This window comes from Schistocerca nitens, chromosome 8 (assembly GCF_023898315.1).
Source record: "Schistocerca nitens isolate TAMUIC-IGC-003100 chromosome 8, iqSchNite1.1, whole genome shotgun sequence".
NCBI classification, from domain to species: domain Eukaryota; kingdom Metazoa; phylum Arthropoda; class Insecta; order Orthoptera; family Acrididae; genus Schistocerca; species Schistocerca nitens.
This window is the reverse complement of record NC_064621.1, coordinates 289,648,646-289,674,146: the sequence shown is the minus strand read 5'-3', so window position 1 is coordinate 289,674,146 and position 25,501 is coordinate 289,648,646. Positions and strand designations below refer to the sequence as shown.

The 25,501-nt window shown below is 43.9% G+C and overlaps 1 non-coding gene across 1 annotated transcript; it reads left to right on the top strand.

Moving 5' to 3' along the window:
- The first annotated feature begins 6,361 nt into the window (after positions 1-6,361).
- Trnat-ugu (transfer RNA threonine (anticodon UGU)) lies at positions 6,362-6,435 on the top strand. Its single transcript has one exon. It is a non-coding gene; the product is annotated as a tRNA-Thr (tRNA).
- The last annotated feature ends 19,066 nt before the right edge of the window (positions 6,436-25,501 follow it).

The window sequence follows — 25,501 nt, the reverse complement described above, 5'->3', positions numbered from 1 at the left end:
CATCAGGTAACCCCAAAGCCAGTAATCGCACGGTCTGAGGTTTGGAGACCTGGGAGGCCAAGCATGACGAAAGTGGCGGCTGAGCACACGATCATCACCAAACGACGCGCGCAAGAGATCTTTCACGCGTGTAGCAATATGGGGTGGAGCGCCATCCTGCATAAACATCGTACGTTCCAGCAGGATTTTATCAACCAGGCTGGGGATGATGCGATTCTGTAACATATCGGCGTACCTCTCACTCGTCACGGTAGCAGTTGCAAAACCAGAATCACGCATTTCCTCGAAGTGCTCAGAGCCATTTGAACCATTCTTTGTAGTTGCTAGTTCAAGGTGTCACCGCAGTTACAGCGCTCACGTGCTGTAGGCCTTTAGGTCAGCAGTAAACCAGTCTCGCAACTTTCTGGACGGACGGTGTACTATTGCTGACAAATGGTTCAAATGGCTCTAAGCACAATGGGACTTAACATATGAGGTCATCAGTCCCCTAGACTTAGAACTACTTAAACCTAACTAACCTAAAGACATCACACACATCCATGCCCGAGGCAGGATTCCAACCTGCGACCGTAGCAGCAGCGCGGCTCCGGACTGAAGCGTCTAGAACCGCTCGGTCGCAGCAGCCGGCTACTATTGCTGACAAGGACAATACAGAGGAAGAGCTCGAACACCTCAAGAAGTTTTTGAAGCCAATGGCTATCCACTAAGGGTGTAACACCACATGTTTATACATTTTTTATTCCAGTTATGGACTGCAATAATATCTGTTAACCAGGTTATTAAATTCGGTCGTTAATCAGCATGCTCAGACTTCCGTATAATGTCGGCATATGTAAAAATGGTTTAATCACAGTTATTAGCCAAACAAGCTTCGTTGCATTCTTATAAAATTTATTTACCACGTGCACAGTTTTTACAAGCAACCTCACTCTGACTTTCTTCAGAGAGTTATCATGTCTCTTTAAAACAACACATCTGTTACTTAAATTTTATAAAAATGCAGCGAAGCTTGTTCGCCTAATAATTGTGACCGTACCATTTTTGCATATGCCGACTCTATGTGGGTAGCATTTGTGTCTTCTCAAGTCTGAAGGCAACTGAAATTGATAACCTGATTTATAAACATTATTGTGGCCTGTAACTGGAATAAAAATGTATAAATATATTCCTGGATTACTGAAAAATTTTGCTGCGGCAATGTCGATACTCGTGAAATTCCATATGCTGAGTTCTGAATCACGACAGGAGACAGTACTGTCTGCAAGGTAGCTATGCACACGCTTCACTTGGCCATGCCGTGCCGTCGTCAGCTGTCGCGCCATCTCCATGTGAACCGACAACACGGCGCCTGCCCGTCGGCACTGAGGATCCGTCAGAGCAGCCAGCTATGTAAGAGTTTACCTTTGGTTAGCGCAACGTGACACGTGTGCAAACTCTGACATTCTGTTTGTGCGACAGCGGGCTATGTGGAATTGCCGCTACGTTCGGGCAGCACGTGTGCAGCCTTTTGATCAGACGACGGAATGCGCCTGTCTCGATACCAAACACATCGAGAGGACATAGTCTTGTGTGGGACAAAGCGAGCGTCACCGGACTGTGACCACGCACACGTCACACCAGGGAGCACGATTGATTTGTCGCGAGACAATTTCGCCTTTGTGCGTTAGCAGCAGCACCTGTCCTAGATGGTAATAGGTGAATGAAGTCAAGCAGATTTCGCGCGCTAGAGGCGGTGAATAAAAACGTTAGTTAGCTAGTTGTTTATTCATCCACAGATCATTCACAAATTGACGTCCGACACGTCATCTTAATAAAAGAAGGTGTTTTTTAATTCACTAACACATGCATTCATTAATATTATCTTTTACATTATTCACACACACACACACACACACACACACACACACATACACAAACATATATATCAGAGATCCTAGGCATAGAATTTTACACTAAGCATCATTAAACAATGACATTACTTAGAACGCCAGTCATTTGTTATCTAAATAATCCTTGACATTGTAGTATGAATTATTTTAGTACGCTTTTAATGACTTTTTAAATATTTGAATTTTACTGCTCTCTTTTAACTCATCGGGAATTTATTTGCGATTTTATTCCATTGTAGAACATGGTAAATATAAGATTAGTCTGGCTCTTTTTTCATACCCATGAATGCTGCTGTTTGTCAGATAATTGCTATTTTCCTTGATGTGCATAACAGATTAGTAGATGTACCCACGTGATGCAGTTACTCGTAGAATCCCCATCTACTGAAACATATCTTTACAGGATGCTCGATTACTAATTTCAGTTATTATTTTAATGACCGCTTTCCTGTAGTTTGAACACTCTGTCCCTGCTTTGTGTGGGGTTCCCCAAAAAATGATTCCAGAGCTAAAGATGAAGTGCATGTAGGAACAGAATGTAATAATAAGGCATTGTCTGTTACACGTTGATGACAGGATTGTACAGGAATGAGTAAACGAATTTGAAAGAATTTCGCACTGAAGAAAATTATAAAACCAGTTAGTCATCGACAAATTAAAGTGAATATTATCAGTACTTCCTTTTACTGACGTTAATGATGTAAAACCGAGTCGTCCTAGCACTGGAACTGTTTAATAACACCTAGATAGAGTTACTGCGCAGCTTCTAACGATCTCTTCATTAGTAAGACATTAAACTCTGATCTTCTTTCGTTTCTAGGTAGTAGCCAATTTCTGATGCGAAAGAAACTCAAAAAACCGATATACGTAGCCTTGGAGTCACAATTTATCACCACACACCTGCTAAATGCGTTGACATATTACGGAACCTAAGCGTCGTAGTGGACACTTCAACAGCGAAGAAGTGGAACACCGAACTCCTCATTAAGAACAGAGAGCTATTCCTAACTATAGAACAATGCAGACGGCCGACACAGCAAAAAAGCAACACACTCGGGAAATTCTTTATATGTTTTACAGCATTATCAAAGAGAAACCAGAACATGAGAAAGATATTATTGTACATATTTTTTCTATTTGTTTTTAAATTTTCTGAAATTCATTTTGGTTCTAAAAAAAACAACAGAGTGCGTCGCGTCTCTTCGTTATAGCCAGCATTATGCTAATTGAATAACAACAGTTACACCTTATACTGTAATTGCATAGCTTACGTCTGCCTGAACTATGCAAAACTTATCACAAATAAAAATGATCGTTTTGCATAGATGGCCGGGACGCCCCAACGAGGAAATTGGGTCAGCGAGTAGCAAGTGTTATTTCAGGTGATGGCACATTGGGCGATTTGCGTGTCGATGATGATGAGGACAGCACAACACCCAGTCCACGATCGGGGATAATATCCAACCCGGCAGGGAATCGAACACGGGCCCGCTGCATGGTAGGCAAACACGTTACCACTTTTTTTTATTAAATCTCATTTTTTTTGTTCGTCTTAGTACGGTGCATCTGTTCGGGACGGACGTCCTAAAACACCCGTTTATGTTCGTCGTTGATCCATTAACTCAGTTTTTTTTTTTTTTTTTTTTTTTTTTTTTTTTTTTTACAGACGGTAGCTAACCCTCTGACCGAACACTCTGAGCTACCGTGCCGGCATACTCAGCTAAGCAGGTGAACATGACGAACAAATTCGTGATCTTTGCTGCTAGAAAAAGATTGAATTCTATTAGTAATCTCAGAGCAATGGTTAAGCAATTCTACCTGCAGCTTAGAATGGAAGTAGAGAGTGAGTGGCATGAGCAATATATCAACTCAAATGTGTGTGAAATCTTATGGGACTTAACTGCTATGGTCATCAGCCCCTAATCTTACACTCTACTTAACCTAAATTATCCTAAGGACAAACATACACACACACATCCATACCCGAGGGAGGACTCGAACCTCCGCCGGGACCAGCCGTACAGTCCATGACTGCAGTGCCTTAGACCGCTAGGCTAATCCCGCACGGCAAGGTCGACTATATGAAATGATGTGATTGAGGGGAGAAAAGCTTAAATTACGAAGAGTAACGTCATAGAACGTCGTTTGTACTGGCTGTTGTACCAAAAAGGCAGTGAACGATCACAGGACATAAATTCAGGGAAGCGGAACGTACTGGAGGTTTACTGAATGTGAAGAGAAACTTTTAAAAATCTTTATCTGTCATCGGTAGCCCAAACAAGAATCAAATATTGCTGCACAATTGCACTGTGTTCTACCGGACTATTCAATTCTCACGAAAAAGACTAAGTCTCGACAATATTGTCTACACAAGTAAATTCTCCTTTCAATTTTATGTAGACTACTAGTAAATAAAAATTACAATTTCGTAAAATAAGACTTGCTGTTAGCTGTCTTACTAGGCTTTTACAAATCACATTGAGCTTTGAGGAACTACGCTCTAAACACAATAGTTTTACAATAAGGCAGAAAATTTATAAAGTTTTTCTTGTCTTCAGCAAGCGTATATTTCCATCCGAAAAACAGTATAAAATATACATTCAACATTTAACTTAAACTTGATAATTACTTGTTTAGCACTGCCTATGCGTTTGTTTTTCTCCAAACTTGAGACAACATAAGTCTTTCTCTCTGACTTTACATGAAAAAGGCAGCAAAATTTAAAGTAGTTTATCAAATTATCAGTCAGCAGCTACAGTAGGGCAAGAGTTCTATTTCCTTACCAGCCAGAGTCTACCTGTATTGAATAGAAGTATAATCCACTTTAATTATGTTCACGAGCACAATCACGTGGCAGAAACATCGCTTCAGGTGGTTATTAAATTTACTAGTTTCTCAGATCCGCGTACCGTTTGTCTTAGCATGCACTCGAGCATCAGCCATACGTTGCTCTGTCCTAGCTGATGCCTTGCTAATCCATGCACGCTGATATAGGTTAGTTGAGCGGCAACTAACGGATACAGCTTCTGCCCCCGCGCTATCCGCTCCGCCACCAGCTGCAGAGCCCACCGCTCTTCCTGCTGTGTGTGTCAGTTGCGCCCATCGGTACCTCACTGCTCTTTGTGACCACAGTTACTTGCACAGAGCCACGCCACGTTCGTACTCGTCGCTCTGTCCGCAACTTCGCCTCTTCTGCTCCTTTTCTGCAACAGTCATCGATTATGTTATATTTTATTTTTTATTTTACACGTCTAGTTCCTAGGACCAAATTAAAAAGAAAATCTCCAAGGTAAGGAACGTGTCAGTACATAAAATTACAACATAAAAATAATAACAGATAAAAATAAAATATTTATGAACCCAAAAAAGACAAGTCATAAGCTCATGTAAACGCAGTCAACAATATAACACAGGAATCAGCTTAATTTTTGAAGTCACTGCTCAACAGAATAGCAGGAGTGACCCATGAAGAAAATCTGCATTTTCAATTTCAAAGCGTGTGGGTAACTGGTAAGATTTTTGAAGTGTTGTGGTAGTTTATTGAAAATGGATTCAGCAGTATACTGAAAACCTTTCTGCACAGGAGTCAAGGAAGTGCGATCCAAATGCGGATTGGATTTCTGCCTAGTATTAAGTGGCTGAAAGTTGCTAATTCTTGGGAATAAGCTGATATTATTAATAAGAAAAGAGAGGAAATATATATATATATATATATATATATATATATATATATATATTCAGAGAACAATGTCAGAATACGCATACTAGTAAACAGGGGTCGACAAAAAGTCGACTTACACCACTTACTGCGCGAACCGCCCGTTTCTGAGCCAAAAATATACTTTGAGAATGGTAAGAGTAACCTCAAAGTATACCATACGTCAGAATCGAATGAAAATAGGAAAAGCAGACTAGTATTCATGTCGAACTTCCACTTACATCAGATACCGTTCCAATAGTAAAAATGGCAGCAGATGGTTCAAATGACTCTGAGCTCTATGGGACTTAACTTCTGAGGTCATCAGCCCCCCAGAACTTAGAAGTACTTAAACCTAACTAATCTAAGGACATCACACACATCCATGCCCGAGGCAGGATTCGAACCTGCGACCGTAGCGGTCGCGCGGTTCCAGACTGTAGCGCCTAGAACCTCTCGGCCGCTCCTGCCGGCAATGGCAGCAGAACAAGATCCTGAACGTGGGCTTTCCATGACAGTTTATTATGTCCGAAAGAACAGACACCATATCCATATAAGTATATAGTTCTGGCGATACCGGCCATGACCTTCTTCTTCTGTGCGGATGCACACAAAATCCCCCAACTCTTACGGGACTTGGAAGAATGTCTTCTACGAGTAATGACTGTGTTGGGGTGGGACACTACGAATGTAGTGTGTGGACATACAAGGTGAGAATGTGAGTCTTGCGGGAAGCGTGCGCGAGATAGACCCTGCAGTCGCACTATCATCTGTGTCCTCGGTGGCTCAGATGGATAGAGCGTCTGCCATGTAAGCAGGAGGTCCCGGGTTCGAGTCCCGGTCGAGGCACGCATTTTCACCCGTCCCCGTTGATCTGACGGTATTAATATAATTCTAGTTTATTATCTATCTGAAATCCAGACATTTGAACTGTTCAGTTTCACTAACCATATGGCCATTTTATGAAATTAAAACGTCGAGTTTTGTTGAATTGTGTGTTAGAAAACGTAAAACCAGAGTCTATATAGACCAGCTGCTTCTGTTGTGCCTCTGAAAAAAACTGTCGAAAGGCTACGGCTCGAGCCCGATCTAGCAATGTCGGTAATGCGACACGTCTCGGACAGATTTTTTTCAATCCTTCGAATATTGAAGGAAAAATTTTGTGAAAATTTTTTTCTTGGCACAAAAAGCGCAAAGGATTTATTACGGCCCCTGCTAAGTCGTCCTCATCGCAAAGGATAAGGAATATTTTAACCCTTGAGTGAAAGTGTGAAAACTTTGCCGAGACGACTCAGTTTCTGCGCCAACAAAACAGCCACCCTCGCTAATACAAAATAGAGAGGGTTCTTCCTCCAGCCGCATTTTGTGTACTTTTAGCTTCCGTAGAAAGGGGAGTACCGATGTATGGAGGCTGATTGTTTTAAAAAATAAAACTATTGCGAGCAGAAGTAGACAGCGTCTTGCTGGAGACAGAGCGCGGGCTCCGATTTGCTGCTTTTCTCTCCCGTTCCCCTCTAGCAGCAGCGTCCTCCGAAAGCCCTCCCTATAGCCTGGGCCACAAGTTTCCTCTGGTCCGCCCGACGGCGCCCCTCGCAAACTTCACAGCAAAGTCCTTGGAGGAGCAGCGCTGTCCGCTTCTGCTGGCCGCGCCCATCCGTTCCGCTGACCCCATGCTACCGCCTACGCTCCTCGACTCCCTCCCGCCTCCCTGGTGCCGTCCGAGGACCATCTTTCCAAATCTCACTGCCTTCATCTTTCTCCTATCTTGTAAATTCCGAATGTTATGCCTAAACAGTCAACCAACAAGCTTGATCGTCAATTTCCTTCGTCATAAACGTTATACTCCGGCTCAAATCATGTGGTGTCTGACATTTGAGGTCCAAAGTAGAGATGTTGTCGTCGCAAGTACTGTCTTCAGGAAGACACCACAGTGCTCAGTCTCAAAGGCGACAGGAAAAAAGCCTTCAAGTGTCTATCTCCAAAAAAAAAATCGCTCAGAATATAAGAAATTCACGTGTGTTATAGCTCCATGATGGGTCTCGAAACACGTCAAAAAAATTTCTTAATTTAAGTGGGGCCAAAGATTTTTTTGCCCCATAAAATTTTCCCGTCATAGAGACAGGAACAAACGAGGCCCACGAGAAAGGCAGGCTGTGGCGCTTTCGTCACAGCACGTGACACTGAAGGTCTTACTCGCTCCCGGGGGAGCTAGTAACTATTAGGTTTCTACATAAGTTCGTAGGCGTTTTCTATAAATTTACTAAATACGACAGATATACATAACGGAGACTTTAGTCATCATTAATATATTCACTTTCACTACTTAAAATACGCTCATGCTCATAAATTAAGGATAATTGCAGAATGTGGTGCCACACAACGTGGCACTACGCAAAACTGGCGCTAATAGCATAGGCACATAGGGAACACACATGTCACAGATCTATAAGTCCACGGTATTGCTGATAAGTTGAGTAAACCGTCCCGAAACACATGTGCTACAAAACGCTACTGTTTCCTGCGCATGTACCCCGACGTCAATATGGGATATGTTCAACATGCACACATACACAGGCCGCAACAACGGATTGGCATACTCTGGATCGGGTGGACGAGCAGCGCTTGACACAGTCACGTCGATTAAATATTTGGGCGTAACATTGCAGAGCGATATGAAGTGGGACAAGCTTGTAATGTCAGTTGTGGGGAAGGCGGATAGTCGTCTTCGGTTCATTCGTAGAATTTTGGGAAGATGTGGTTCATCTGTAAAGGAGACTGCTTATAAAACAGTAATACGACCTATTCTTGAGCACTGCTCGATCGTTTGGGATCCCTATCAGGTCGGATTGAGGGAGGACATAGAAGCAATTCAGAGGCGGGCTGCTAGATTGTGTTACTGGTGGGTTTGATGATCACGCCAGTGTTACGGAAATGCTTCAGGAACTCGGGTGGGAGTCTCTAGAGGAAAGGAGGCGTTCTTTTCGTGAATCGCTACTGAGTAAATTTAGAGAACCAGCATTTGAGGCTGACTGCAGTACAATTTTACTGCCGCCAACTTACATATCGCGGAAAGACCACAAAGATAAGATAAGAGAGATTAGGGCTCGTACAGAGGCATATAGGCAGTCATTTTTCCCTCGTTTTGTTTGGGAGTGGAACAGGGAGAGAAGATGCTAGTTGTGGTACAAGGTACCCTCCGCCACGCACCGTATGGTGGTTTGCGGAGTATGTATGTAGATGTAGATGTATAGCCTCCCGTTCTTGCACCAGTGCCTGTCGGAGCTCCTGAAGTGTCGTAGGGGTTTGAACACGTGCAGCGATACGTCGACCGAGAGCATCCCAGACGTGCTCGATGGGTTTTAGGTCGTGAGAACAGGCAGGCCACACCATTCGCTTGATATCTTCTGTTTCAAGGTACTCCTCCACGATGGCAGCCCGATGGGGCCGTGCGTTATCATCCATCAGGAGGAAGGTAGGGCCCACTGCACCCCTGAAAAGGCGGACATACTGGTGCAAAATGACGTCCCAATACACCTGACCTGTTACATTTCCTCTTTCAAAGACATGCAGGGGTGTACGTGCATCAATCATAATACCACCCCACACCGTCAAACCACGACCTCCATACAGGTCCCTTTCAAGGACATTAAGGGGTTGGTATCTGGTTCCTGGTTCACGCCAGATGAAAACCCGGCGAGAATCACTGTTCAGACTATACCTAGACTCGTCCGTGAACATAACCTGGGGCCACTGTTCCAATGACCATGTGCTGTGTTCTTGACACCAGGCTTTACGGGCTCTCCTGTGACCACGGGTCAGTGGAATGCACGTTGCAGGTCTTCGGGCGAATAAACCGTGTCTGTTCAGTCGCCTGTAGACTGTGCATCTGGAGACAACGGTTCCAGCGGCTGCGGTAAGGTCCCGAGCAAGGTTACCTGCAGTACTCCGTTGCTGTCTGCGGGTACTGATGGTGAGATATCGGTCTTCTTGTGGTGTTGTATACTGTGGACGTCCCGTACTGTAGCGCCTGGACACGTTTCCTGTCTGCTGGACTCGTTGCCATTATCTTGAGATCACACTTTGTGGCACACGGAGGGCCCGTGCTACGACCTGCTGTGTTTGACCAACCTCCAGTCGCCCTATTATTCTACCCCTCATAACGGCATCAATATGTGTTCTTTGAGCCATTTTCAACACACAGTCACCATTAGCATGTCTGAAAATGTCTGCACACTTACTGGTTGCACCGTACTCTGTAAGCGTATCACTGAAAAAGTAGACAAAATTTTAGCGTCCAGAAAGATTTTCTACTTGACAAGTCGCACACAAAACGTTTTGCGCAACAGTAGGGGGAACATAGGGGAATCGATAATACCAGTGCAGCTCCCATTGGCGTATTGGTATCGGAAGTAGTACAGTCTGGTACCTGTGAATTGCCAACTATTTTAAATCGGGCTGTAGTTGGACTTCAAATTCCTAACCTGGTTACCAGTTCCTCTAAGAGATGGAATTCAAAGAAAGAAATTACGTTCCCTATAGTCTCGGAAGCATCCTACTCGAACGTACGTACTGGCGTGAACCAAGCAGTCCGTTAGTGCACTTCTTAATCGAAATTACACCAGGGATATCTACGTGAACAGGAAGGGACGTTCCATAATCGTAGGAACAGGAAGGCAGCGCAATGCCTCGATAAATGTAGTAATATTTTTCGCCGGCCTTGGTGGCCGAGCGGTTCTGGGCGCTACAGTCTGGAACCGCGCGACCGCTACGGTCGCAGGTTCGAATCCTGCCTTGGGCATGGATGTGTGTGATGTCCTTAGGTTAGTTAGGTTTAAGTAGTTCTAAGTTCTAGGGGACTGATGACCATGGAAGTTAAGTCCCATAGTGCTCAGAGCCATTTGAACCATTTTTTAAAATGTTTTTCATGGAAAAATAAAGGAAAAGAATACACCAGTATTAGTCAACATGTTTCTCTAATTTTAAAAAGAAAAGTGGTTACATATTGAACATCTCCCGATAGAAAAGCATTATTGAGACTAGCGAGGGAGAGAATGAAGCGAGAAGTGACTGTGGAAAATGGTGGCTTGGACCGAGGAGGTAGTGCAGTGGTTAGCACACTGAACTCGCATTCGAGAGGTCGATGGTTCAAACCCGCGTCCGGTCATTCAGATTTAGGTTTCTCGTGATTTCCCTAAAACGCTTAAGGCAAATACCGGAACGGTTCCTTTGAAAGGGCACGGCCGATTTCCTTCTTCGTCCTTCCTAATCCGAGTTGTTCTCCTTCTCTAATGACCCCGTTGCCGACGTGACGTTAAACACCAATCTCCTCCTCCTCCTCCTGCATCTCCTCCTCCACCTTCTCCTCCTCCTCCACCTACTCCTCCTCCTCCTCGTCCACGGTGGCTCAGTACGTTGCGTGTGAACAGCAGAACAGTTAACGTGTAAAACTTCCTGGCAGATTAAAACCGTGTGCCCGACCGAGACTCGAATTCGGGACCTTTGCCTTTCGCGGGCAAGTGCTCTACCAACTGAGCTACCGAAGCACGACTCACGCCCGGTACTCACAGCTTTACTTCTGCCAAGTGTAAGAAGTAAAGCTGTGAGTACCGGGCGTGAGTCGTGCTTCGGTAGCTCAGTTGGTAGAGCACTTGCCCGCGAAAGGCAAAGGTCCTGAGTTCGAGTCTCGGTCGGGCACACAGTTTTAATCTGCCAGGAAGTTTCATATCAGCGCACACTCCGCTGCAGAGTGAAAATCTCATTCAGTTAACGTGTAGCTCCAGACTGCCAGCTGGTGGTTCATCGTCCGACCGTGTAAATCTCGAAGGTAATTTTCGCCTCGTGAATGGTGAACGTTATGATCCGTGTCAGAGGCTCTTACTACAGCTCCGAGCATGCAGGCACTCTGTGCAAGATATTCGACGATGCGGCGCCTAGAATCAGATCCATTGTGGTGAAAACTGACTGCGCGACACGGACATTTCGTTCTGGCTACAATAGAATACCGACAAAACTCGAAATTGAGACTGAGTGATCCCGCAGGGTTCCTTTCAGAAAGTCGGTCCCAATGAGGAAACAGATTACTCTTATTGTTGACACTATTTTTTATTGCCACCTTACATGTATGCTCTTTAAATAAATAAGGAAAAATAAAAAAACTAAGACTTTTTACATGTGAATTCAGAGAGAATTCTGCAGATACGTTAGGCTGCCATTACCTGGCTGGTCCAAGGCGGCAACTATCGTCCAATAGACCTCTAGGCGGTCTCCTTCATTCTCAAACAGTCACTGCCATCTTGGTGAAAATTAATAATGATAAACTGAGAGGAGATCAATCAAAATTAAAGTGACCTAGCAACACTTTCGTGCCTAAGGAATAATATTATCTAATTTCTGTCTCTCTCTCTCTCTCTCTCTCTCTCTCTCTCTCTCTCTCTCTCTCGTCATGGGAACACATGAAAATTATTATTTAGGTATTTACACTGATTAATAAGGTATTCACCTCTATATAGTACACTTCACTTGAATCACGTGATCACACCCCTTTAGATCGCAGCTCGACAGCAATTTTTGCTCTCGCGTACTGCTTGGAACCACTAGTGACCGTTCAAAAATATTATACGGAATTTGAACATGATTCGAAGCAGAAAAGAGTACTTCTACGGAATATCCAATTTTTCAGAAGCTTTTATAACCTGCTACTGTGCTAAGGATTTGAACTTGGATCATCTCCTCTCGCAGCCGGAGAGTTAATAGTCATAATACTCCTATTTTCCGCCGGTCACTGTGGCCGATCGGTTCTGGCGCTTCAGTCTGGAACCGCGCGACCGCTACGGTCGCAGATTCGAATCCTGCCTGGGAAATGGATGCGTGTGATGTCCTTAGGTTAGTTAGGTTTACTTAGTTCTAAGTTCTAGGGGACTGATGATCTCTGATGTTTAGTCCCCTAGTGCTCAGAGCCATTTTTTGAACTCCTATTTTTCGCCCTTTTGTGGCGTGATACGCGGGAGTGCACCATTAAGACGTATGTGAATAAAACGGCAAAGGCTCCCTATAAGACCCGCTAGTTCGATAAAACCATTATTGTCGCCTGCTGAACTTTACTGAGCACTTCACAAATGTACCTGTTAGAAATTTCGACACCAATTCGGCCTGGCAGTTGCTCTAGCGCCTGAAGGTAGGCAAACGTCACTCAAGTGTGTCGAAGGGGCTGCGTCGTAATGGGAGACGATTAAGGGGTTTCGAAAAAGTGATTCTTTATATCTGACTATGACTGAAAGTGATGTAACATCTTTTTCTGATACCGGTGAGGTTGAAAACTGTGTTCCGCTTCACCTGCCTACTATTTTTTAAAGATTTATCTCGAACAGCAGTCTATGACTGATTTACGGACCTGAAACTGGAGTATTTTACTCTTCTACGAAGTATCGGAATTGTCAATACCTTATATAATCTACTACTGTGCTACGGATTTGAACTTGGATAAATCCATCTCAGGACCAGAGAGCTAACAGTCATAATATTCCAGCTTCAAGTTGGCACGGGATCCTCCCCATAACTTTCCAAATTCACCAAAGCCGTTCACATGGTGCTGAGCTGCTGACCCTTCCCGAAAAGTAGTTATAGCTGGGAGAGCCAGACTTCTCAAAGGATCGGAATTAAGGTCTTTCATTGTTAGTGATGCTACGTACTATGTTATAATATTAGACAACAAGAAATACAAAATTCGGTTTCAAAAGAGGAACTTCCGACATAAAATGAAAATGTTGAAAGAGCAGTTGATTGTAAACTAAAAACGCGCGCTCCAAGAGGAGGACAGTATGACTACAACATTTCTACAGGCATAGATGCGTGTGTCGACTACCAGGAGCAAATTTTGTGCTGCTGCTCAGAGTTGGTCTGTGTCCAATGTGACCGTGTAACCACCTCGCGCTGCGTGCTATAGTGGAGCCGTCTAATTCACTTTTGTGCTTAGGAGCTGAGTAAACAGCGGCAGACGCCACACTGACGAAGCCCTGCACGCAGACACTGCTGTTTGTTTTCGGCGGCGCGGGAAGACTAGCTTTACCGAGCAGTGCATCGGCGCGAGCGAACGAACGCTCTGGCGTGTCCCTAAAATCAATCCGGTCTGGGGTGAAACTGGAATCCTCGGCTGCTCAGCAGCGCGTTTCGTCTGCAATGCAACGCCTGGTTTCCATTCCCCGGAAGTAGCGCCTCTCCCCTCCCCTCCCCTGTCATCCCTAGGGTCAAGAGTTTCGCTGCTACGCCCCCAGCAGACAGAGGGCGAAAAGTTTGTTTGCTCGCTTCCAAATTTTGTTTCCGTCGCAAATTGCGTGGCCGCCATCGCCGCTGTTTGCTGTTCTTCCATCCGAAGAGACGAACAACTGTGCCATCAGTCTGACCACTGATTTCGGAATTCCAGATTTGAGCAGACTTCCCTTCCCTTCCTCTGAAGTGTAAACCTTGGAACTTTTTTCTTGATTTCCCATGATTGCAAAGTTAGGACCCAACCAGATCTTCCCTATTTGCTTTACTGATCTCTAGCCCCAACAACAACACCCCTGTCCATAATACAGCTTCTCCCCTATTGTGCCCACGAATAACGTGCTCAGTTTCTGTTAACGACGTTTTAAGCTTGAAGTACTTTTCTGAAGACTCTTCTAACAAAGAGTACGGGCCTTCCATCTGTTTAACTAGAGAGGATGTGTTCATAAGGCAACACGAATAATCGTACATATTTTCTTCAACGTGTGCTTGCTTCTTTTCTTCATAAAAGAAATTCTAATAACATCAAAGCGAATTTCGCCTTGAAATGACTGCCTCTCCGAAAGTTTGTAATTCCAAAACTTTTTGTGCAGCATAAATATGGAAAGCGCTATGTCGGAGATTAACATCGATTCAAGATAGGGTGCACTGGAGATTTTGAAACACTAAACACGGAGGGAGCTATCGACGATAGCCCAGAAATATATTTTATGAATAAAAATTGGCCGGCTGTGTTATTTCGGATTTGTTAGCTATGCGACAGCTCCACGAGCAACATTTCCAAATTTCACTCAAGGCTTTTAGACATGGCCTGATGCAGCATTTTTTTACGGATGAAATTTTTCTGTTGCGTAAACTGATACACACTTATCAGATCTTTTTAGTTTTTACCAAAATACCTCGATCGGCTATGCATTTTTCCAAAGTTGTGTGTCGCACTCTGTTTGCTGTGTATAAGCTTTATGAAACGGCTTTTCTCGCATTTTTTTCAATATTTAACTAGTAACTAGTACGTAGTTTAAAGTCTCTACTTCCTATTAAAGAAATCACATTTCTTAGAACTCTCTGACATATCGAAGCACGTCGAAAATGTGTTTTAATTTTAATCAGAGCCGGACCAACGTTTCCTTGGTTGAGATACAGTGACGGAAAAAAAACCTCAACACCAAGGAGGAGTTGCGCGATATAATTGAAAGTTGGTAGGCATGCTTCTACATTTGAAAGATGGTGTCTATTCAAATATCACACCAATCACATAAGACTGGCGATGGTAGCAACGCTAAGAGAATGAAAATCAGGTTTGCTTTGAAAACACACCTTTGAGATTGGACACGGTGAATTGATGTTAGTCAACGCGATACAGCCGCCATTATTAACATCTCTCTGAGTTTGAACAAGGTCGTGTAATAGGGCTACGAGGAGCTGGATGTTCTGTGATACTGCAGAAAGACTTGCTGGGAATGTATCCACTGTACATGATCGTTTGCAGCGGTGGTCACGAGTGTGTACGGTCGCAAGAAGACCGGGCTTCAACGGCCATGTGGTACTACCAAAAGCGAAGACCATCGTGTTCGGCGTATGGCTCTGGTGCATTGAACTGGATCTGTAGCAGCAATATGAGCAGCAGTTGGTACCACAGTGACATAATGAACTTTTACAAATCGGTTACTTCAAGAGCAGCTCCTAACCAGATGCACTGTAGCGTGCATTCCATTGACCCCAAGCTACCGCCATTTGCGACTTCAGCAGTGTCAAGCGAAAGTGCGATTTCGTATGACAGCAGGAGCACTGTAGGGTTATCCAACACACCCTGACTGCAAATCTGTAAGTCAGTCTGGTGATTGGACTTGTTGTGCTGCCATCAGTGAACAGTTTTCCAGGGGTGTTTTTCCAACAGGATAATTCTCGCCCACATACCGCTGTTGTAACCCAGAATGCTCTACAGCGTGTCGCCATGTTGGCTTGCCCCGTTCGATGCCAGATCTGTCTACACTGAAGCACGTATGGGATATCCCACACAACTCCAGCGTCATTCACAAACAGCATTAGCCGCCCCTATATTATCCGACGAAGTGGAACAGGCATGGAGCTACATCCCACGAACTTACACCCGGCACATTTATGACACAATGTATGAACGCGTGCATGGTTACATTCAACATTCTGGCGGTTACATCGGTTACTTAAGTGCCAGCAGTTCACATTCGCAATAGCTTATATCGCGCTTACACAACTATGATCTATCATCCCTAAATTTCATTGTTGTTGTTGTTGTTGTTGTGATCTTCAGTCGAGAGACTGGTTTGATCTCCATGCTACTCTATCCTGTGCAGGCTTCAGCATCTCCCAATACCTACTGCAACCTACATCCTTCTGAAACTGTTTAGTGTATTCATCTCTTGGTCTCCCTCTACGATTTTTACCCTCCACGCTGCCTTACAATACTAAATTGGTGATCCCTTGATGTCTCAGAACATGTCCTACCAACCGATTCCTTCTTCTAGTCAAGTTGTGCCACAAACTCCTCTTCTCCCCAGTCCTATTCAATACTTCCTCATTAGTTATGTGATCTACCCATCTAATCTTCAGCATTCTTCTGTAGCACCACATTTCTAAAGCTTCTATTCTTTTCTTCTCTAAACTATTTATCGTCCATGTTTCACTTCCATACATGGCTACACTCCATACAAATACTTTCAAAAATAACTTCCTGACACTGAAACCTATACTCGATGTTTACAAATTACTCCCCTTCAGAAACGCTTTCCTTGCCATTGCCAGTCTACATTTTATATCCTCTCTACTTCGACCATCATCAGTTATTTTGCTCCCCAAATAGCAAAACTCCTTTACTAATTTAAGTGTCTTATTTCCTAATCTAATTCCCTCAGCATCATCTGACTTAGTTCGACTACATTCCATTATCCTCGTTTTGCTTTTGTTGATGTTCATCTCATATCCTCCCTTCAAGACACTGTCCATTCCGTTCAACTGCTCTTCCAAGTCCTTTGCTGTCTCTGACAGAATTACAATGTCATCGGCGAACCTTAAAGTTTTTATTTCTTCTCCATGGATTTTAATACCTACTCCGAATTTTACTTTTGTTTCCTTTACTGCTTGGTCAATATACAGATTGAATAACATCGGCCGGCCGGAGTGGACGTGCGGTTCAGGGCGCTACAGTCTGGAACCGAGCGACCGCTGCGGTCGCAGGTTCGAATCCTGCCTCGGGCATGGATGTGTGTGATGTCCTTAGGTTAGTTAGGTTTAATTAGTTCTAAGTTCTAGGCGACTTATGGCCTCAGAAGTTGAGCCGCATAGTGCTCAGAGCCATTTGAACCATTTTTTTGAATAACATCGAGGAGAGGATACAACCCTGTCTCACTCTCTTCTTAACCACGGCTTCCCTTTCGTGTCCCTCGAGTCTTATAACTGTCATCTGGTTTCTGTACAAATTGCAAATAGGCTTTCGCTCCCTGTATTTTACCCCTGCCACCTTCAGAATTTGAAAGAGAGTATTCCATTCAACATTGTCAAAAGCTTTCTCCAAGTCTACAAATGCTAGAAACGTAGGTTTGCCTTTTCTTAATCTAGCTTCTAAGATAAGTCTTAGGGTCAGTATTGCCTCAAGTGTTCCCATCTCAGGTGATGCTGTCAGTATCTCCAGGCTTCTTCCATGTATACAACCTCCTTTTATGATTCTCGAACCAAGTGTTAGCTATGATTAAGTTGTGCTCTGTGCAAAATTCTACCAGGCGGCTTCCTCTTTCATTTCTTAGCCCCAGTCCATATTCACCTGCTACGTTTCCTTCTCTTCCTTTTCCTACTATTGAATTCCAGTCACCCATGACTATTAAATTGTCGTCTACCTTCACTATCTGAATAATTTCTTTTATCTCATCATACATTTCTTCAATTTCTTCGACATCTGCAGAGCTAGTTGGCCTGTAGACTTGTACTACTGTCGTAGGCGTGGGCTTCGTGTCTATCTTGGCCACAATAATGCGATCACTATGTTGTTTGTAGTAGCTTACCCGAACTCCTATTTTTTTATTCATTATTAAACCTACTCCTGCATTACCCCTATTTGATTTTGCATTTATAGCTCTGTATTCACCTGACCAAAAGTCTTGTCCCTCCTGCCACCGAACTTCGCTAATTCCCACTATATCTAACTTTAACCTATCCATTTCCCTTTTTAAATTTTCTAATCTACCTGCCCGATTAAGGGATCTGACATTCCACGCTCCGATCCGTAGAACGCCAGTTTTCTTTCTCCCTAAATTTCGTTACTATACATTAATTATTTTTTGGTGTTGCGATTTTTTTGCATAAGCGTAGATGAAATTTTCACGTCCAGAAAAGTTTCCTACTTTGAACTGGAACGGTGGAAGTGGAAAAACAGTGATAGCCGACAGTGCCGCGCTCCCATTGGTGGATTGGTGGCAGGTGCTGCCAAGCCTGCTTGCTCTCGAACGCCAAACATTATGAACAGGACTACAAGAATAGAAGATGCGGACTAAAGCGATGGACGTTCCGAATAAGCTAGAAGACATTATGCATACGCCTGAGACTACGTCTGTTGTTGCTTTCAATAACTGGTGGCTAAATTACATATTAACCACTCTTGGGTAACACTATACAAGACGTTATTTGTCCATTTTCACACCCCTTTTTCCCCCTAAACATCGCACTTGACGTGTTCGTAATTTTTAGGACTGCCCTAGGGTCGTACAGTGGTGGTCCACAGAATTGAACTGTGCAGTGGACCCAATAGCCATGCCCTGCGCTACGGCCGGCCTGTTGTGTTTCGCAGCAGAACACGTGCACCGCCTCCTCCTCTCGGCTATTCATTTTTCATACCTGGATCTGAACTCAATCAGTCGCGGACGGAGGGCCCGCCCCGGAATATAAATGGTGCCATTAATGTCCAGGCGGTGCAGCTAGGGGATGCTGTACACCACTGTACCACGGCGGGCACCCCGGCGGCATTAGCCGTCTGCCGCAGGCCGGTTTCTGGTCACCCCAATACCATGTGCTCCTACAACATCTGCACGCTGTCAGCCCATAATAAACTGATCCAGGACTAGAAGTGTCATAGGGGCTGTTTCGTTCCACTTGATAATAAAGTAAATAATTTGTTCTGAGTGTGTCTCTCTCATTTATAAAATTCGTACAATGTACTGGAAGTATGAATAATGTCTTCAGAAATTGTAGATATCACAGAACAGAGTGTATTTAGAACAGGCAGTTCGTGTCTTGATAATATTTTCTCCCTACGCCAGTTAATAGAGATATGAGAAATTTGGGGAGACATTTAGTGCTCATCAGTCTCAGAAAAGCTTATGACAACGTCCCACGAACAAGCTGTTTGAAGCGCTATAACTGTATATATTTCACTGACCCATTATGTGTAAGAAGTATATATAAAACACAAAACGATATGCACAGAAAAATAAGGACGGCTCCATAATCTCTAAACCGTTTAAAATAAATAAAGGATTGATATAACGGTGTTGTTTATCTCTAACAATGTTCAAAACATATCAATAGATCGCCTTGCAGAGCTGGAAAAATAAATGCAGTGGAATGGAAATTCAGTTAGAAGACCACTGTGTGTACACCCTGTTATTCACAGATGACCAGATGATGGTTGCGATCGATGAAGAGAATAGCTCCTACTAGGCGAGATAATAAATGGAAGAATATGGCAAATGAGGATCGAAGTTAAACATCAAGAAGACCGAATACTTAATCACAGGAACGCAATCGGTAAATTTTGAAATGTCAGACATTGTAACTGCCGCTAATTGTGAAAGATATAAATACCTACGGAGTATCATTAAGATGGAACCCGTGGAGATGACTTGATAAACAGAACTCCGTCCTGTGGACCAGAGAAATCGGTGGTTTTTTTTGGAGACAGCCAGTATGTACAAGGTATAGCGTGTATAAGAGCCGATATTTTTATATGTGGCACCTTAATATCTACACACACACACACACGTGCGCGCGCCATCCGAGAAAAAATCTCCGACAAGTTTTAGGAACAGATTCCTTATATCAAAACAAGAAAAAAGGCTCTAAAACTGTATATCGGAAGAGCAGTGAGCACTTGTTCAGCAGAGATGTATTTCACACTATCAAAGATGAGCAAATGCTCATACACTGTGTGATCCAAAGTATCCGGACACCTAGTTGAAAATAAGTTCGTGGCACCCTCCATCGGTAATGCTGCAATTCAATAATGGGTGTCGGCCCACCCTTAGCCTTGATGAGCTATCCCAGTGTTCACCCAACTAGCAGTTTTAGTCGGTTGTGTTGCCGCAGGATTCTATCTCCGACCGAACGGGCCTGGGAAGGCCCAACGGTGCCGTGTCAACCTTAGCCCACAGGCGTCACTGGATGCGGATGTGGGGGGGGCATGTGGTCGGTCAGCACACCGCTCTCCCGGCCGTATGTCAGTTTACGAAAGCGGAGCCGCTACTACTCAATCAAGTATCTCCTCAATTTGCCTCACAAGGGCTGGGTGCACCCCGCTTGCCAACAGCGCTCGACAGACCGGATGGTGACCCATCCAAGTGACAGCCCAATCCGATAGCCCTTAACTTCGATGATCTGACGGGAACCGATGTTACCACTGTCGCAAGGCCGTTGTCGATGCAAGATTACAACCGTTTAATTTAGTAATATTCCTACAGTTTCAAACTCCTGTATTTGAATTCTCAGTGTGTTTCTGTTTGCATTGTATTTTATTTCGAGTAATATTGCAGGTTCCGTGTGAACTGTGCGTTTTTTATATCTATTGTCTCAGTGTTTTTAACTGTCTGGAACGGGTCTTATTCCTTGTGCAAACCCCCAACAGTCTCATCTAGACTTAAAGTTGCATGTTAGTTGTACAGGAGTAGGGGTATGACAACTTAGGATCAGTGTGAGGCATTTTACTCTGTTTGTTATACGATAGCTACAGATGCTAAAGTAGAAGCCAGGACGGCGGTAGGGAATATTGTTTATATTCTCAACTATCGTCGGTGATTTAGATAGGTTTTTAATTGAGGAGCCCTTTGATACATCAAGAGATGACACATGGGGCCGTGACTGATGTACCAAATAGAAAATGAAAGCTGTAAATGCCTCGTGCCGGTTACAGTAAAGCATCACTAAGCCACGAGCCCTGGGGCAGTCGCTTGTGACATGTCGAAGGCAGCATTTGGCGAGCCCGCCTCGCGGCTCTGTGTTGGAGCCACTCAATTAGTCGTCAGCTAAAACATTTGTCACGGTTAGCGGCGCACGTTGCTGGCCAAATCCGCCCCTCTCCCACCCCTGCCGCACTCCCCCACGATCCGAAACCAGTTCGCACGTCGGCCCCCAGAGGCCGCTAATGTGCGACCCAATTCCCGCGAGAGACCGGCGCACCCCGCATTTTTTTTCCCCGTTTCCGTCTCTTTCTTTTATTTTTTCCTCTCTGTCCATTCCTGCTGCGCTGTCACTGTTTCTGTTGTTGTTCCGTCCGACTGGGGTGATTTGCACTGGAAACTGAATACCCGTGGGAACTAATGACGCATCAAAATGTAAAGCGCTTTCGTCTGGGGTGCGGCGGCGAGCCGACACACTTGCGCTTCCACCGGCTCGTACCTTTAGAGGCCCGCATCGCATGGTTATTTTTTCCGTAGCCGATTCGCTGAAACCATTTCAGCAAAAATTTCACCAGCTCTGTAATCTCCCTCCCCGGCAAAGGTGGTTCCGTCTATATATGCAAGCTGGGGAAAATAAAAATGACCAGGGAAATATCCTAGCACCTTAAGACAGGCAGCCCAGCTCACATCATCCACCCTCGCAGCATATGATGTAAGTTGGGTTGCCTGCCTTAAAGTGTATGATGTATTCTCTTGACCAGTTTTATAAAGGGCAATTAAAAAGTTGCCATTCGAAGGACGTACTATCCCGAATCGCTATGCCAATCAGGCAAAATCGCTGTGAGCACTGAGGCAGTTATCCAACCGACACGTTAGATTGAAGACACTCGTTTGATAAAACACCTTGTCCTGCTGCGTGAAGAAGTCCGTGATGCACAGCCTCGTCCGACAGGAATCCTCGACCCTTCAAGACCTTTTTTAAGGGTCAAAGGCGTAATAATCGCATGAGGAGAGATTAGGACTGTTGGGTGGATGATCAAGTGTCCCCCACTAATTCATAAAGGATGAGGCTGGTGTCCCAGATCAACTGGCGTATTGCGTCATACCGCAACCAGCACGGAACTTGGCGCACCGTTCCACAATGTGCTTTTCGACAGACTTGCTACCCCACATACTTCATTCTTCTATGGATGTCTACCAATGTTTGTCCTTCGGCAGCCAATAAAAGAATAACACCACTTTGATCTTGTTTGGACTAATTTCGCAATAACGTCGCCATCGATCACGTTCCACCATTTACCACATGCACGTCGCAAAGACGTGAATATCACGCTGATACCTTCCCTACATGTCGGTGTTGATATACCCGCACTGGTGTTGCGCTACGTTCCATATACGCTGCAGCAACGGAAACTTTTTATTCGCCCTTTATAGTTTGACCATCCTTAATAGAGGATGAGGCGCCCACCGTTGTCACCACTGACTCCTTAACGGCGTTTGTAATTTGTTTTCGCATAAGTTAACAGTGATCACGGTCTCATCAAACAAGTAGCAAAGCGTTTTCGCAACTCCACAAACTACCAAGATAAAATCATCATTGTTTCGTAAGTGGAACTGTGCTATTTGTTTCTGCGAGAGATGCAGGTCTCTATGAGCCAAAAATTTAGGGAATAACGCTTTTGTAGATCAAACAACAAAACGTGAAACAAAAATATATAGGACTTAGACATTTTTGTGCTGTTATTGCGCCCACGACCCAGAAATATACGCCAGTCTCAAAGGGCACTTATGCTGACTTGTGAAGATGCATGTCGCTTGTGCGTTGGGCTTTACAAAGGCTTAAACGTGTTTCGTACCAAGAAAAATGTTAAAAGCGCTGCCAAGTCTTTCCGTTGACATCAAGACGAGGTACTTACCTTTTGTTATCTCACACAAGACCCTCGAAACAGCCAGATACCCATAAGAACATCTTAAGCTCGTAAAATAATGTTTGCTAGTGACAAAATTATTAGACTCTGCTAGATAAAATGTATTGTTTTAAACGAAAATTAATATTTCTTTTCGTTTAGTTTTTATGTATATTGTGTTGTCTGTACACCAGTAAAAACGACATGTTAAAATAATACTTGAATTAAATAAATCCAACGACTGCCAACAGAAAACAACGACGACATTATCATGTGCCGTCACATTTCTGTTTGTGAATTTTTTATAGAGCGTGGGAGAACCATCGCCATCACAATACTTCCGATACATGCTCCATCACTTCTAAACGTATTGTTGTCAACATATCTGGATCAATCGCTTTTCACGCGGAAGTAATTATTTCTCTCAAATCCCCCAAATTTCGCTGGAACCTCTTTGTAGACCACATGCTTTATGACCCTGAGGAAGAAGTTTAACAGCACCAGATCGCACGATCATGCTGGATATTTTCTGAACTGGACATCTACCATGTTGGAGGCACATCATTTGACGATTGCTCACGGAAATTTTTTAATAACATGGGTAAAGCATGTATCAAAAAATCATTTATCTTCATATATATTTGCGCAGGGAGAAACTTAGTCTTGCAAAATGTTTCTATGGTGTTAACGACGGTGGGACTACGTGCGCAGCGTATACCTGAAGTCCGTTCTGCATACCATTCTGCTGCCCTTTTTACATTTTGGTGACATTCAATGTAAATTAGGAGTGCGACGTCCAATTCTTCATTAGTTAATGAGGCTATACTCCTGAGAATGGTTTATGCATTTCCAGCGATTCACCTACGTGGATATTTTACGAGCTTCACACTGTAAATTAATTTCAGCACTCCTCATAGCAAACCTGATGTACCCACTCATCGACCACGATGTCAATGGACTTGGCTGTTATTTGGAACATGCGATGACTTTACGGTTAGTATCGCGGCGATCAAGGAAAACACATCGCAGTGTTAATGCTTTCAGACCAGTTGTGCATATCTTACCAAGAGGCTCGGTGTGTCCTCTTGAAATATCGTCAGAGGTGCGGTGATGTGTTCTCCATAATCTGAATATCCCTGAGAGTGGGAGACGGGGGAATGTATCGCGAAAGTGGACACATTCAGTTGAAAAAAAAGCTTATATTCAAAGTTCTACAATTTTATCACTAAGAAAAATAGGAGATGAGGTAACGATGTCTGTACAGAAAGCAATCTTTCCGGCGGCAGATATGGTAGATAAGTCAGAAAGAACAGTAAAATGTATTTTGAAAGACAGAGCGGAAGAAACCTGTGTAAAAGTTAGAAATCTTAGAAAAAAGGCCGTCCTAGAATAGTAGTTTCTTTATATGACTGCTGTAAAACACTTATTTGAGGAAAATGTTTGGAGGAATGTTGCAAGATGCCTTCAGTAGTATTAGTAGTGGATTTATTGTTATCAGACTCTTGCTCTGTTTTTCGCGACAACACTGAGGTATTTTTAGCATGAAAAATTAATTTAATTGATCCGTCCCAATATAGCTATTCCTTATGTAATGTATTCTGGATGAGTACAGGGACTAATCCTAGTTAAATAAGAAAAGGAGGATTCAATTAATAAACATATGATTATAAAATAAAAAGAAAAGTACAAAGAACGAAACAAGTTCTCCTAACAAATATACAATTATAAAACCCACTATTTACCCTATCCAAGACTGCGACAACATCTAGCTGTCTAAACGCGTCCCCTCTTATGTTCGTTAAGAACACTGCAAAGGTTGATATTGTTGGCATTTTTGTTAGTTCTAACAACCAGCTAAGCTGGCGTGGACAACGAAAAAAATCAAGAGAAGCGAATTAATGGGACTTTACATACTTAACTTTACTCTTCCCTATATTAGCTCTATGGGCAAATATCACCCAAGTCATCAGCAAATTGTGGGTCTTTCGCGTCGTAGAAGACTGTCGGCGCTTGGAGACGCAGCGTCGCGTCCAGAAAATAAATACGGCTACGCAATGGACTTATTACTGCGTCCGAAAACTGCTATCGTTGAGGACACTGAGTTATCGCAATCGCTTAAGGGACCCTGCAGTCTGCTTGCCTATAATGGCCAGGGGCAGAAGTGTGTCTCCAGGGCACAATGAAGTACCAACCTGTTCGTCTCTGTACTGAGAAACAAATTCTTCGTACTTCAAATAGGGCAATCAGCATTGTACTAAATAAGAGAGAGACTAATCACGGGAACGTTGCCAGCTATGCTTCAGAACAGCCTTGCTCTGTGCCTGTCCTACTCGCTCACTACCAAGCCTTCGTTATTCCAGTGTCCGTTTTGGACACAGCCAATCACGACTCTCCGTTCGAAGCGAGAACGTGAAACCGCTTGCCAGCCTACACAGCACTTCCAGAACCTTCGAGATGTGTGTCATCCTCGGTGGAGGATGCGGATAGGAGGGGCGTGGGGTCAGCACACCGCTCTCCCGGTCGTTATGATGGTAGTCTTGACCGAAGGCGCTACTATTCTGTCGAGTAGCTCCTCAGTTGGCATCACGAGGCTGAGTGCACCCCAAAAAA